The 14,419-nt window shown below is 44.7% G+C and overlaps 1 protein-coding gene and 1 pseudogene across 1 annotated transcript in view; both read left to right on the forward strand.

The window, feature by feature from the left end:
* The first annotated feature begins 1,364 nt into the window (after positions 1–1,364).
* Positions 1,365–1,624, forward strand: LOC118640325 (annotated as a pseudogene).
* Positions 1,625–14,171: 12,547 nt separating this feature from the next.
* Positions 14,172–14,419, forward strand: part of PRDM10 (PR/SET domain 10) — a 101,305-nt gene continuing 101,057 nt past the window's right edge. Inside the window, exon 1 of the mRNA XM_036276244.1 lies at positions 14,172–14,276. The gene's annotated coding sequence lies outside the window, so the exon portion shown is untranslated. The remainder of the gene's footprint in view (positions 14,277–14,419) is intronic.

Raw genomic sequence — 14,419 nt, forward strand, 5'->3', positions numbered from 1 at the left:
CCTCAAGCCCATTTGTAGTCACTCTCCCTCCCCCTTCTCCCAGCCCCTGGCAATTGTAAACTACTTTAAAATTTATCTTCTCTGGACTTGCCTTTCCTTATGTAAAATGAGTTATACAATATGTGATTTTTTTTCGTCTGCCTTCTTTCACTTAGCAGGTTTTTGTGGTTCACTCATGAAGAATGCTACTATGGCCCTGGCCGGTTTGGCTCAGCGGTTAGAGCGTCGGCCTGCGGTCCGCAGAGACCCGGGTTCGGTTCCCGCTAAGGGCACGTACCTCGGTTGCAGTTTGTCCCCGGCCCTGGTTGGTCGTGCGGGTGGCAGCCACTTGATGTGTCCCTTCACGTCGATGTTTCTCTCTCTCTCTCTCCCTTCCTCTCTCTCCCTCCCACTCTATCTGTACAAAAAATGGAAAAGTATCCTCCGATGAGGATAAAAAAAAAAAAAAAAAAAAAAGAATGCTACTATGAACATTCACGCACAAGTCTTTGTGTGAACATATGTTTTCATTTCTCTTGGGGAGATGCCTAGGAGTAGAATTGTTGGACTGTATGGTAAATTTATGTTTAACTTTTAAGGAAACTGCCAAACAGTTTTCCAAAGAGGTGGCACCATTTTACATTCGTACTAGCAAAATATGAGAGCGCCAGGTGTTGTTCATATATTCTTCCGCATAGATGTGTGTGGTCGCATCATCAACACTATTTTATAGGTGGGACACTTGAAGCTGAAAGAGGTTAACTGACTTGCAGGAGTTCACACAACCTTGACAAAGTCCATATTCAACCATATCTGACTCTAAATCTCCTTCTCTCCTACTACGGAACTGGGCTCTGTGCTGGATGCTCCTTTTCATGCGCAGAGGTGAGGAAGGGCGTTGCTGCAGCTTTTCTTTTGGCCCCGGGGCCTGAGCTGGAGCCGCACAAGAGCACAGGTGAGTAATGGAGCCTTGGACCGGGAAGGAGGGCTGGTCTTTTTGCCACCGGGCCCTGGATACCAATCCCCGGCAATGATTTACATGACTCACTATTTCTTTCGGCTTAGTATGAAACTTCAGTCCTGCTTCACGATGACACAGCAAATGAGCAAGCTGGGCAGTAGGAAGAGATCCACATCGCTGTGGACTTGGACACTCTTGTAACCGCTTGGCTGGCCACAGAACAGAGAGGAGATTTTTGTTTTCTTCTTGTGTCCGAGTCAGCAACTAGTTAGTTACTGAAATCACATCCGCTGACAAGTCCGGGCGACTGCTGACTGTTCTGTTCCCATTGCTTTGGTTTTTATGGTTGGTCAAAAAACAAACAGCAGAGTGCAACACTCCCATCTGCTCTCACCCTGCCGTCCGCACCCCACCCAGCGCCGCCATGCCAAAGTGCCCCAAGGGAGACAAGGAGGTGTCCTTCGCTGAGCGGGTGACATCCCTGGGAAGGACTGGCACCGGCCATGCCTGAAGTGTGAGAAGTGTGGGAAGACGCTGACCTCGGGGGGTCATGCCACGCACAAAGGCAAGCCCTATTGCAACCACCCCTGCTACGCTGCCACGTTTGGGCCTAAAGGCTCTGGATGAGGTGGAGCTGAGAGTCACACCTTCAGTAGACCCAGGCTGTGGCAACACCATTCCTGAGTTCGCCCGCTGGACCACTGCCCCTCCAGGCTGATGCCCAGCCTTAACTCCAGGCACCTGGGGCTCCCCTGTAGACCCTATGCCTTCAATAAACCCAACACTAGGAAAAAAGAACAAAAAAAAAGAACAGCAGGGTGTGTAAATTGATTACATAAAGACATGGGAGACAACATAGTCAAATTGAAAAGATCAAGCAAGAATTATTGCTGTTTATAATTTTTACCTTCAGCAGGATTTTAATAAAAGTCTGTCTTCTTTTATTCATATCTTTTCACATCACCATCTCCAGGGGCACCATGTTAGGGTAAACAATCATGCAGTGTGACATTTTCATTCATTCATCCTTCATGCAGGGGCCATGTCTTGTTCAGCTTGTGTTCCCTGCAGTGCTTAGCATGATGTCTTACAACATTAGACCTTCATCATGTCTCACCTGGACCGTTGCAATCAATTTCCCAGTGGTCACCTTCCATCCATATCTCCTCTATGCAGACCATTTCCACACTGTCACCTGAATTATCTTTCTAAAACACATGTTTTTCTAATTCAAATAGAATGATGACATTGTATTATTTTATTAGATTCACATTTGCAGACATGGCAAAGGTAGCCCCACACGTGTCTGTGCATTTAAAGATGCCCACTGATTTACAGTATGGCCGAAAGAAAACAAATATTTTAAGGCTGTCAGTTGCTGTGGGAAAATTCCATATTCTTTAGCAGGTTATGAAAGACCACTTGTAACCTGGTTCAGCAATCTGCAGTTTGATTTCTCACTGTTCTCCTCCCCGCTCTGCTCTGTCTAAAAGGACCACTTCTTCACTTTCCTTGTATTCCCTAGCATCTGAGGCAGGCCTGAACTCAAAGCAGTGTTCAATAAATACTGTTTTGGTAGATTGATCGTTGTTTTGACCTGTTAAGAGTTATATTAATTCTATAAAGCTTCAAAGGAGACATCTACTAATTCCCAGGACTTTCTTCATAACAGAGGTGGTATAAGAAAAGTAAATAAATGACACTATGTTTTCTTCTCCTCAGAATGGATCTACTGACTCATTCAATCTATTTCTTAAATGTTTTTAGAGGGCAAATCTTTATTTTAAAATTGCAGAAGTATCCACCCCTCAAAGTAGAAGACATTCATAAAGAAATAGAGTGATAATTTTCCTAACATTAGACAAGTTTAGTGAAATGTAATTTAAAAGGCTTTCATCGTCATTTGAACTTGAATGGCGAATTATTTTCTTAGAAAAACATGAAAATAAACAAAGGAAAGAAAAATATAAATGAGAGGTCTCTAGGCTATTAAGGTTGCTCAGCCTTGACAAACTACATGGGGTCAACCTTTAACTGCAAATGCTATTCTGGGAAATGGATGAGATAAAACCACTAAACGAACTTAAAATTTAGCCACTTTCAGATTAGCATATGCATTTGTAAATTTAATGATATAGTAATGATTTTACCATCAAAATGCTCTATTCTATTCTGCCACCCATATGAGCTAGTTGATGTTATAACAATTATCAGACTTTTTAGTTAAATACTTATAGGCATTATTTAGAAACAAAATCATGTACCAAAAAAATCTTTAAAAAATTTGTAGCAACCCTGGCCGGTTTTGCTCAGTGGTTAGAGCGTCAGCCTGCAGACCAGAGAGTCCAGGGTTTGGTTCCCACTAAGGGCTGTACCCCGGTTGCAGTTTGTCCCCGGCCCTGATTGGCTGTGCGGGTGGCAGCCATTCGATGTGTCCCTTTCATGTTGATGTTTCTCTCTCTCTCTCTCTCTCTCTCTCTCTCTGTCTTCCTCTCTCTCCCTCCCACTCTATCTGAACAAAAAAAAAAAAAGAAAAGAAAAAATGTCCTCGGGTGAGGATAAAAACAAAAACTAAATTTGCAGCAAATTTAACAACAAATTAATATATTGTTATATAAAAGATTGTTAAGATGAGATAAATCTTCACAGTCTTGTTGGGTAAAGGGTTTCAGAATGCACCTCTCTGCCCCGACCAGTTTGGCTCAGCGGTTAGAGCGTCGGCCTGCAGACCAGAGAGACCCGGGTTCGGTTTCCACTAAGGGCACGTACCTCGGTTGCAGTTTGTCCCCAGCCCTGGTTGGGGTGGCAACCACTTGTTGTGTCTCTCTCACATCAATGTTTCTTTCTCTCTTCCCCCCTCTCTCCTTCCCACTCTGTCTGAAGATAGATGCAAAAAATGTCCTTGGGTGAGGATAAAAAACAAACAAACAACAACAACAAAAACAGAATGCACCTTCCCAAAATGTACTTTGACATATGGACTATTTTTAGCTGATGGCAATTAAGACTTATCAGATTCAAAAAAACTTTTATCTCTCCATTAACTACCTAAAAGAATTTAGAGCCCTGCCTGGCTTGGCCCAGCGGTTAGAGCGTCACCTGCAGTCCAGAGAGACCTGGGTTTAGTTCTTGCTAAGGGCACGTACCTCGGTGGCAGTTTGTCCCTGGCCCTGGTTGGTCATGCAGGTGGCAGCCACTCTATATGTACCTTTCACATCGATGTTTCTCTCTCTCTCTCTCTCTCTCTCTCTCTCCCTCTCTCCCTCTCTCTCCCCCCCTCCCACTCTATCTGAACAACAACAAAAAAGAATTTAGATAGTGGGGAAACGGAGCCTGGTTTAGAGAGAGAACTATTACCAGAGCTAACTTTTTATCTGAATGACCTATCTGTATGGTAGGGCAAACGTCTAATTACTGAAAATCTCTCAAACAGAAGAATATGGATGCTATGAATTACCCTCTGTCCCTTGGAAGCCTCAGGCCCTATCTCATTCCTTAGATAGCATATAGACCTCAACTGCTTGACTTGCCCTGGGGTCTCATAGTCTTATGGACCCCCATACATACATATATAATTAAATTTGGTTTTTTTCCCCCCTGTTAATCTGTTTTATGTTAATTTGAATATTAGACCAGCCAAAGAACTTAGAAAGGTAGAAGGATAATTCTTTCTCCCCTACGTGGGCAAAGGCATAAAAGATCACAATGTGGTCTATGTGATTAACAGATAATATGGAAAAGTTACTCAGGTTCAGTTTCACCAAAATCCAGCCAAAAATCCAACTTTGGCTGATCAAGCCAGCCAAAGTTAAGAAAAAAATTATTAAGTCATCAATGAATGGTGAGAATGTGATAAAACAAAGAACTAATATATTTCTGGTGGCAATATAAAATTGGAACAATCCTTTTGGAAATCTATTTGGTAGTATATGTCAAGGATCTTAAAAATGTTCATGCTTGCCCTGGTCGGTTTGGTTCAGCGGTTAGAGCGTCAGCCTGCGGTCCCCAGAGACCCTGGTTCGGTTCCCACTAAGGGCGCGTACCTCAGTTGCAGTTTGTCCCCGGCCCTGGTTGGGTTGTGCGGGTGGCAACTACTCGATATGTCCCTTTCACGTCGATGTTTCTCTCTCTCTCTCTCTTTCTCTCTCTCTCCCTCCCTCCCACTCTATCTGAACAAAATATCAAAAACTGTCCTCGGGTGAGGATTAAAAAAAAAAAAATGTTCATGCTTGCCCTGGTCAGTTTGGCTCAGCGGTTGAGCGTCGGCCTGTAGACCAGAGAGTCCTGGGTTCGGTTCCTGCTAGGGGCACATACCACACACACACACAAAAAAAATGTTCATGCTTTTTGGTAATTTTACTTTTGGGATCTATGTAAGAAAATAATCCTACATGAGAAAAATATATATAATATGCAGAAAGATGTTTGTTAGAACATTATATATACAGTTGCAAACCATATAAATATTAATAGTAGAACACAAGAGAAATTATTATATATTTATTTAATGAAATATCATATACAGTAGCTGCCCTGGCTGGCATGGCTCAGTGATTAGAGCATCACCCTGACTAGGAGCATCATCTATGTATTTGGGGAACAGGCAGTATTTAATGAAACTCCTTCTGCAGAACCAATTCTATGGATTGGTGGAGGGTGTGGAAGTGATAAGAAAATCGTTCTTAAATGCTCTTTTTTTTTTTTATCCTTACCCAAGGATATTTTTGCATTTATCTTCAGATAGAGTGGGAGGGAGGGAGAGAGAGAAAGAGAAACATCAATGTGAGAGAGACACATTGATTGACTGCCTCCTGCACGACCCTGACCAGGACCGGGGACAAACAGATGGCACTTGAGGTATGAGCCCTTAACTGGAATTGAACCCGCGACTCATTGCTCCACAGGTCGATGCTCTAACCACTGAGCCAAACTGGCCAGGGCTTAAATGCTTTTTAAAATTACATTACTGTGGTCAGAGAGTGAGAGAAAGAACTGTTAGTCTGTTAATGGCTGAGGGCCAACTAACAAGAGCTTCTCACATTCCTGTTTGCCTGTTGGAATTTCAGATTAATTTTCAGATCATTTTAGCCAGGCACCATTGAACTCCAGGAGCCTCTGCTTGCTTATGGGGGCTTTCTGGATTGCAACCCACAGCCACTCCACAGGAGCAGACATTTCTTTCTTTTTTTTGTTTTATCCTCATCTGAGGACATTTTTGCATTTATCTTCAGATAGAGCCGGAGGGAGGAAGGGAGGAAGAGAGAGAGAGAAACATCAACGTAAGAGGGACACATCAACTGGCTGCCACCCACACAACCCCAACCAGGGCCAGGGACAAACTGCAACCGAGGTACGTGCCCTCAGTGGGAACTGAACCCGGGACTCTCTGGTCATTCCAACCGCTGAGCCACACTGGCCAGGGAACATGGGTGAGGATTTAAAAAAAACAACAACAACACTTCAGCCTGGCCGGTGTGGCTCAGTGGAATGAGCGTGGGACCATGAACTGAGAAGCGCTTGTTCAATTCCTGGTCAGGGCACATACCCAGTGTACAGGCTCTATCCCCAGTAGGGGGCGTGCAGGAGGCAGCTGATCAACATTTCTCTCACATCCATGTTTCTATTTCTCTCTCTCTTCCTGTTTCTAAAAAAAATAATAATCAATAAAGCATACTGAAAAAAAAGAAAAGAAAGAAAGAAAAATGACTTCAGTCATGGAAGTTAAAGATTTTTAAGTTTAACAGAAGAAACACAGAAATAGGAAATTCAGAGAGCTTCCACGATGTATAAAATCTACAAAAATCAGCTTCAGACCTAAATAGTGGGGAATTGTGTATCTTTTCATGTCATAAATATATTCCCTATTCTGCTAAAGAGAAAGCCACAGGCCCAAAATGACATCACTTGTGCTAAAAGCCCATGATACCAAACCTAGATTTAATACCTGGTCTAATAGCAGTTTCAACCTCTCCCAGAAACATAATCTTAATCAATCAGTCTGGAATTTTGTGGTTAAGCACTAGCAAGGTAATCTGTCAAGTGGGCTCTCCACGTCCCATAGAAAGAAGAGGTACTCTGCATGATAAAAACCCTTCTGCTCTATTCCCCCAAAGAAAAGATGTCCAGGCCCCAAAATAATCCTTTCTTTTCTTTTGTTAATAGTCTGTTGCTCCACCCTTCTTCCTAAAAAACCCTTCCTTTTTTTTTTTTATTTAAAAAATTTTTTTTGTGTGTGTGGAAACCCTCTAGAGGAAACCGAACACGGGACTCTCTGGTCTATAGGCCGACACTCAACCGCTGAGCCAAACTGGCCAGGGCAACCCTTCCATTTTTTTTTTTTTTATCCTCACCCGAGGACATTTTTCCATTTTTTGTTCAGGTAGAGTGGGAGGGAGAGAGAGGAACAGAGAGAGAGAGAAACATCGATGTGAAAGGGACACATCGAGTGGCTGCCACCCGCACAACCGACCAGGGCCGGGGACAGACGGCAACTGAGGTACGTGCCCTTAGCGGGAACCGAACCCGCGTCTCTCTGGACCGCAGGCAGATGCTCTAACCGCTGAGCCAAACCGGCAGGGCCAGATTTTAATATTTTTATCTGCTCAATTCATTAGCCTTTTCTATCAAATGTTTTTTTAAAAAAACACCCAAGGAGACTTCCGGTCAAGATGGCGGGTAGGTAAACGCGGTATCGCGTCCTCCCACAACTACATCAGAGTTACAACTAAACTACAGAACAACCATCATACAAAACCACCTGAACTCAAACTGAATAGAAGTCCTACAGCTACGGAATTAAAGCAGCAGCCACATCCAGACTGGTAGGAGGGCAGAGGCGTGAGGGCCAGTGGCGAGACGGGCTGGTCCCACACCCACGTGTGGCGGATAAAAATCAGGAGGACAGCCCTGGCCGGTTTGGCTCAGCGGTTAGAGCGTCGGCCTGCGGTCCAGAGAGACCCGGGTTCGGTTCCCACTAAGGGCACGTACCTCGGTTGCAGTTTGTCCCCAGCCCTGGTCGGTCGTGCGGGTGGCAGCCACTCGATGTATTCCTTTTACATCGATGTTTCTCTCTCTCTCTGTTCCTCTCTCTCCCTCCCACTCTACCTGAACAAAAAATGGAAAAATGTCCTCAGGTGAGGATAAAAAGAAAAAAAAAAAAAATCAGGAGGACACCTCAACTGGGAAGGTCCTCCCTGAGGACTGAGGGGTCCCCGTCCCACACCAAGTGCCCCGCTCAGGGTTCCAGTGCCAGGAAGAGAATCCCCATAACTTCTGGCTGGAAAAACCAGCAGGAACTGAGGCTCAGGGAAGCTGACACGGCTGGAGCCCCAGGCAGCTCCTTAAAGGGCCTGCGCACGGACTTATCGGACTCTCTCCCTCTAAGCTTGGAGGGGAGGCAGCTCGAGGGGCGCCAGAGACATACAGGGAAGAACTGAGCTGTTTGGTACTGGGGCGAGCGCTGGAGAGGGGGCTTTCTCCGGGACAAACATGCTGTCAGAGGCCTTTGTTCCCTTGGTGAGCCCTTCCCTGGGGCAGCAGACAGCCACCATACCTGGGACTCCAGCAACCTGGCTCACACTGGTAGCCCCGCCCTGGTGACTCCCTGAGGCCCCGCCCCACCCCACCCAACTTTCAGGCCCACCCAAGCTGTTGTCACTTGTTTAACCATAGGATTGGCCTGTCTTGGATTCTGCTTCAGGTTTTTCCTAAATTCTTTCAAACGAGCAGCATCTGGTCTCAGCGAGCCCCATACCTCTCGTTAAGTAATACACAGAAACAAACACAGGGAGGCAGCCAAAATGAGGAGACAAAGAAACAGGTCCCAAATGAAAGAACAGAACAAAACCCCAAGAAAAGAACTAAGTGAAATGGAGATAAGCAACCTAACAGATGCTGAGTTTAAAATACTTCTTATAAGGATGCTCAATGAACTTAGGGAGGGCCTCAAGAGCATAAAAAAGGACCAGTCAGAAATGATGGATGCACAGTCAGAATTGAAGGAGACATTAACTGAAATAAAGAATAATTTACACGGCTTCAATAGTGGAGTACGTAAATCCAAGAAGCAAACCATCGATTTGGAATATAAGGAAGCAAAAAACGCCCAATCAGAACAGTAAAAAGAAAAAAAAATCAAAAAAATGAGGATAGTGTGAGGAGCCTCTGAGACAACTTCAAGCATGCCAACATTCGCATCTTGTGGGTGCCAGAAGGAGAAGAGCGAGAACAAGAAATCGAAAACCTGTTTGAAACGATAATGGCAGAAAACTTTCCTAACTTGGTGAAGGAAACAGACATACAAGTCCAGGAAGCACAGAGAGTCCCAAACAAGATGAACCCCAAGAGGCCCACACCAAGACACATCATCATCAAAATGCAAAAGGTTCAAGACAAAGAGAGAATCTTAAAAGCAGCAAGAGAAAGGCATAGTTACCTACGAGGGAGTTCCCATAAGGCTGTCAGCTGATTTCTCAAAAGAAACTTTGCAGGCCAGAAGGGAGTGGCAAGAAATATTCAGAGTGATGAAAAGCAAGAACCTACAACCAAGATTACTCTATCCTGCAAAGCTGTCATTTAGAATTGATGGCCATATAAAGACTTTTCCAGACAAAAAGTTAAAGGAGTTCATCACCACCAAACCATTATTATATGAAACGATGGTCTTTTTGAAGAAAAAGATAAAATATATGAACAAACAAAATGGCAATGAATACATATCTATCAACAATGGAATCTACAAACAAAATGAACAGGTAGAACAGAAACATTCTCATAGATATAGAGAACATTTTGTTGGTTGCCAGATGGGAGGGGGGTTGGGGGAATGGGTGAAAAAGGTGAAGAGATTAAGAAGTACAAATTCATTGCTAGACTGACAAACCAAAGGGAAAGGGGTTGGGGAGGGTGGGAAGAAATAAACCAAATAACTTATATGCATAACCAATGGACACAGACAATAGTGTGGGAAAAGGTGGGAGGGGGAAAGAGGAGGTCAATTGGGGGAAAAATGAGGAACATCTTCTGTATAACACATTTTACATTCAACAATAAAGATTAAAAAAAAAAATTAAAAAACCCAAAACTATTGCCTCATAAATGTTCATAATCCCATCTATCCATATGCAGATACCCCCACACACACACAATTCCACACCCACCCACAGTGTCTTACTCACTTTATAATTGTCTTAGTTTCCTATGATTGTCATAACAAAGTACCACAAACTAGATATAAAGTTATTCTCTCATGGTTCTGGAGCACAGATGTCTGAAATAAAGGTGTCAGGGCAATGCTCCCTCTGAAGGCTCTCGGGAAAAATTCTTCTCTTCTGGCTCTTGGTGGTGGCTGGCAAGCTTTGATTTTCCTCGGCTTGCCATCTCTGCCTCTGTCTTCACGTATCCTTCCTTGTGTGTCTGTGTCTCTGTTTTCTCTTTTTATAAGAATACCATTGGTTTAGGGCCCCACCTATCCAATATGACCTCATCTTAACTAATTATATTTGTAAAGGCTCTATTTCCAAATAAGGTCACAGTCACAGGTTCCAGATATGGACTATGGAGGGTGCTGCAAATGTCAAACACACAGTTACCCACACCTGGACCCTGTTAGGCTTCTTTCTGAACATCCCTACCTAAGTGTGAGACTCTAAACAACTCTGGCCTGGTCACAAACTACTTGATTCTGTCTCTGCAGTCTACCCAGTTCTAACATTAGTCATCCTCTTTCCTCACAGTGCAGACCTGAAGCCCAATGACTTTTGTTTTTGTTTAAAAATATATATATATTTTTAATCTTCCCCTGAGGACATTTTTCGATATTTTGTTCAGATAGAGTGGGAGGGAGGGAGGGAGAGAGAGAGAAAGGGAGAGAGAGACATCGATTGGCTGCCTCCTTCACGCCCCTCACTGGGGATTGAGCCTGAAACCTGGGCATGTGCCCTGAACTGGAATCCAATCAGGACCTCTCAATCCATGGGGTGACTGATGCTAAATGCACGAAGCCACACCATCCGGGCTTAAAATATTTTTTAAATTGATGTTTAGAGAGAGAGGAAGGGAGTGAAACATCTATGGATCAGCTGCCTTCTGCATGCCCCTACTGTGGCATTGAGCCCACAACCCAGGCATGACCAGGATTCAAATCGGCAACCTCTCAGTGCATGGGATAACGCTCAACCAACTGAGTCACACCAGTCAGGGTAGCCAGAGCTTTTGTTTTTTCCTTTATTGATTTTGAGAGAGACAAAGGAAGGAGAGAGACAGAAACATTGATGAGAGAGAACACTGATTGGCTGCCTCCTGTATGCCCCCCCACTGGGGATTCTGGCCCACAACTTGGGAACGTGCCCTGACCAGGAATCGAACTGGTGACCTCTTGGTGCATGGGTTGACGCTCAGTCACTGAGCCACACCAGCCAGGCAGCCAGTGCTTTTAAAAAAGTGGTGTCATGCCCTGGCCGGTGTGGCTCAGCGGTTAGAGCGTCAGCATGCGGTCCGGAGAGACCTAGGTTTGGTTCCCACTAAGGGCACGTACTTCGGTTGCAGTTTGTCCCCGGCTCTGGTTGGTTGTGCGGTGGCAGCCACTCGATGTGTCCCTTTCACATCGATGTTTCTCTCTCTCTCCCTCCCACTCTATCTGTACAAAAAATGGAAAAATGTCCTCGGGTGAGGATAAAAAAAAAAAAAAATTAAAAAGTGGTGTCATATTTCTGCTAAAAACTTCCAAGTACTTTAAATTGTACTTAAAATACAGTAACAACTCTAATACCTTCAAAATCTTACATGATTTGGCCCCAGCTTATCTCCCCAAGATTTCTTGTTAATACCATACTCTTCTTGTGTTCCAGCAACTCTGGCCTTCTTACTGTCTTTCAGTGTGTTATAGACAAAGATCCATAAAGATAGGAATTTTTATGTGTTGTTTTCTCAAAGCACCTAGGACAGTGCCTGGCATATCATAACCATTCAATGAAAGAATGAATGAGTATGTCCATGCCAGGATTCCACCCCCCTCATGCCTTTATATTTGTCTTTCTCTCAGACTGAAATGTTCTCCAAGATCTTAATATGGCTGGCTTGTTTTCATTCTTCAAGTCTCAGCTCAAGTGTTAGTATCTTAGAAAGGACTTCTTTGACACCCTATTTAAATTGCCAGTATTCACCTCCCCTTTGCATTTTCTGGCTGTATTTTCTTCATAGCACTAATCATCACCTGAAATTATCTTATTTTCTTCTGTTACCTCCACAAGAATGTAAGGCCCACGAAAGCAGGGACTTTTATGGGGGAAGGTTCCCCATTCTATGCTTATTGTTTAGAACAATGACTGGGCACAACACATATTCAATAATTACTTGTATGCTGAAAGGACTGAATTTTACTGTGTGTAAATTTAGAAACAAATTAAAATTTTTATATAAAATGCAGATTCCCAAGGTTCACACCAGACCTTCTGAATAAAAAAATCTCAGGGTGGCATCTAACTGCAATATTTGTGCACTCTAAAGTCTTAGACCATTTCCCCAAGTCCATGAGGGTAAGTTGGACCCTCCAGTTCATAAGACCCCATTCCTCATGGCAAGTTCCCTTCTGGGTTACTTGGTGTCATTCTTGGTCAGCAGACCTCAGCTGGGACCATCCCAATTCATCAGACAGGATGTAGTAATGTTAAACCTCAAAATAAGGGAAGTTCTCTCTAGAGGCCAAGGGATGGTAGAGTGTACTGGTCCAATCTCTGGCATTGTCTACTCCCAGCACCAAAAGGGAACATTGGAATGACTCTTAATCAATATAATCTTTCTTAAGGCATCTGACTTCCACGTGTCCATATACCCAGTGAAGAGCTAATAGTATCTCTTACTATAAACGCTAAGCCTATCTCATCATGTCCCAATTTATACTTCTTTTCCATTTAATTCAGTAAGTGTTTACTGATAGGCTTTATTCTAAGTCCTGTGCTGCCTACACAGGAGCCTGTGCAGGAAAAAGACCTGGTCTAGTTATGAAATTGCTTACAACGTAGTCAACTGCCTTGGAGTTTAAAAAACATAATGTTCTCTCATACTTTCAACTTTATTTCCAGTTGAGTGAATTTTAGTCCCCTTACCCTCCCTCCCCCTGCCCCATGTTTTCTAATCTCAAGTTTTTTGCTTAGTTGTACTTTATTCTTTTTCTTGGTTAGCCAATAGTTTAGTAATTTTATGTTTTATCATCAGTACTTCTATTAAGTTCCAGTGCATTAAGTATATAACACGTAAATCTTATTTCACCTTCAAAATAACGTAGCTGGGTGGGAAAACTGCTCCCTGAAGGTACAAAATTTCAAGGTCTCTTCGCAGTCCAGCTGCCATCCATGTTGGGGGTAACTAGGCCGTATTTCTTGCTCCAAAGCTTGAGCTTATTTCTATGAACTCGGTTACCCTTTCAGAAGGCAGTTTTAGGGGATGGTAGGGTGTGGAGGCCCGAGGTTAAGAAAGGGGTTGAATAGTACTTCTTCACGTTTCCGAAAAGCCATTTCCTTTTTCAGAACGGTAAAGGGAAAGGACGGAGGCAGTGAAGCGCTCCAGGGTTTGGCAGGGGCTGAACAGAGCCGGAGGTGGAAGGAAGCGCCGTCGGCCGGGAGCTCGGCCCGGCCCCGGGAGCTCGGCCCCGGGCACACCCAGCGACACCAGAGCCGGAGGCTGGGAAGTGGGTTTCCGCGCGGAGCACTGGTTCAGCTGCGCGCGGGGCGGGAACGCCGCTTCAGGACACGTGGCAACTCGGGTGTGGGGGGCTGGCCTGGAACCCCGACCTGCAGTCCATTATCTCTACCTGGGGCTCGGAGGCTGGTGGTTTCCCCGCCCCGGAGCCGGGGGGTCCCTCAGAGCCCTGATCGACCCTCAGTCCGAAGAGTCGGCTTTTCTGATTGGCTTAGAGTACGAACGCAGGCGAGCTCTGCTTAAAACCCGCTCTTTGATTGGATTTAAAAAAACAGCAGAGCACGAAATAAAAAGGCCTTCAGTCATTGGGCCATTCTATGAATCTCCTTTGCCTTCTCTGCCGACCGAATAAGCGTCTCGGGAATCTTCGTCATGAGTCTTAAATCTGGGCCTGTCAGTTCTTCCCAGCGTTACTCGTATCTGGGCTGGGCACGGGGTTTATAGAGTTTAACCAATCATATAACGCCGAGATCAGGTTGCCAGGCAGGTTATGGTAATAAGGCCCCGCCTTTTATGCTGCTCCCACTCTGCGGCGGGAAGAACCACCTGGAGGTGGCCGGGGGGGGATTGATTTCCATCACCCCTAGGGAGAGAGGATCGGGGACCCGCTGATCTTCCAGCTCCCCTCACCCAACATCGTGTAAGTACCTAAAGGATTAAGGGAACCGGATAAGCCAGTGTCCAGAGAACCCCATCGACTGGGAGGGTGTTTCGTCTTTGCTTAGTCCCACCCAAAATGGCGCCAAGCTCTTTCCGCGTCTCAGAGCCCGGCCGGGGCCAACC

Source organism: Molossus molossus, unplaced genomic scaffold, assembly GCF_014108415.1.
Source record: "Molossus molossus isolate mMolMol1 unplaced genomic scaffold, mMolMol1.p scaffold_m16_p_22, whole genome shotgun sequence".
Lineage (NCBI taxonomy): Eukaryota > Metazoa > Chordata > Mammalia > Chiroptera > Molossidae > Molossus > Molossus molossus.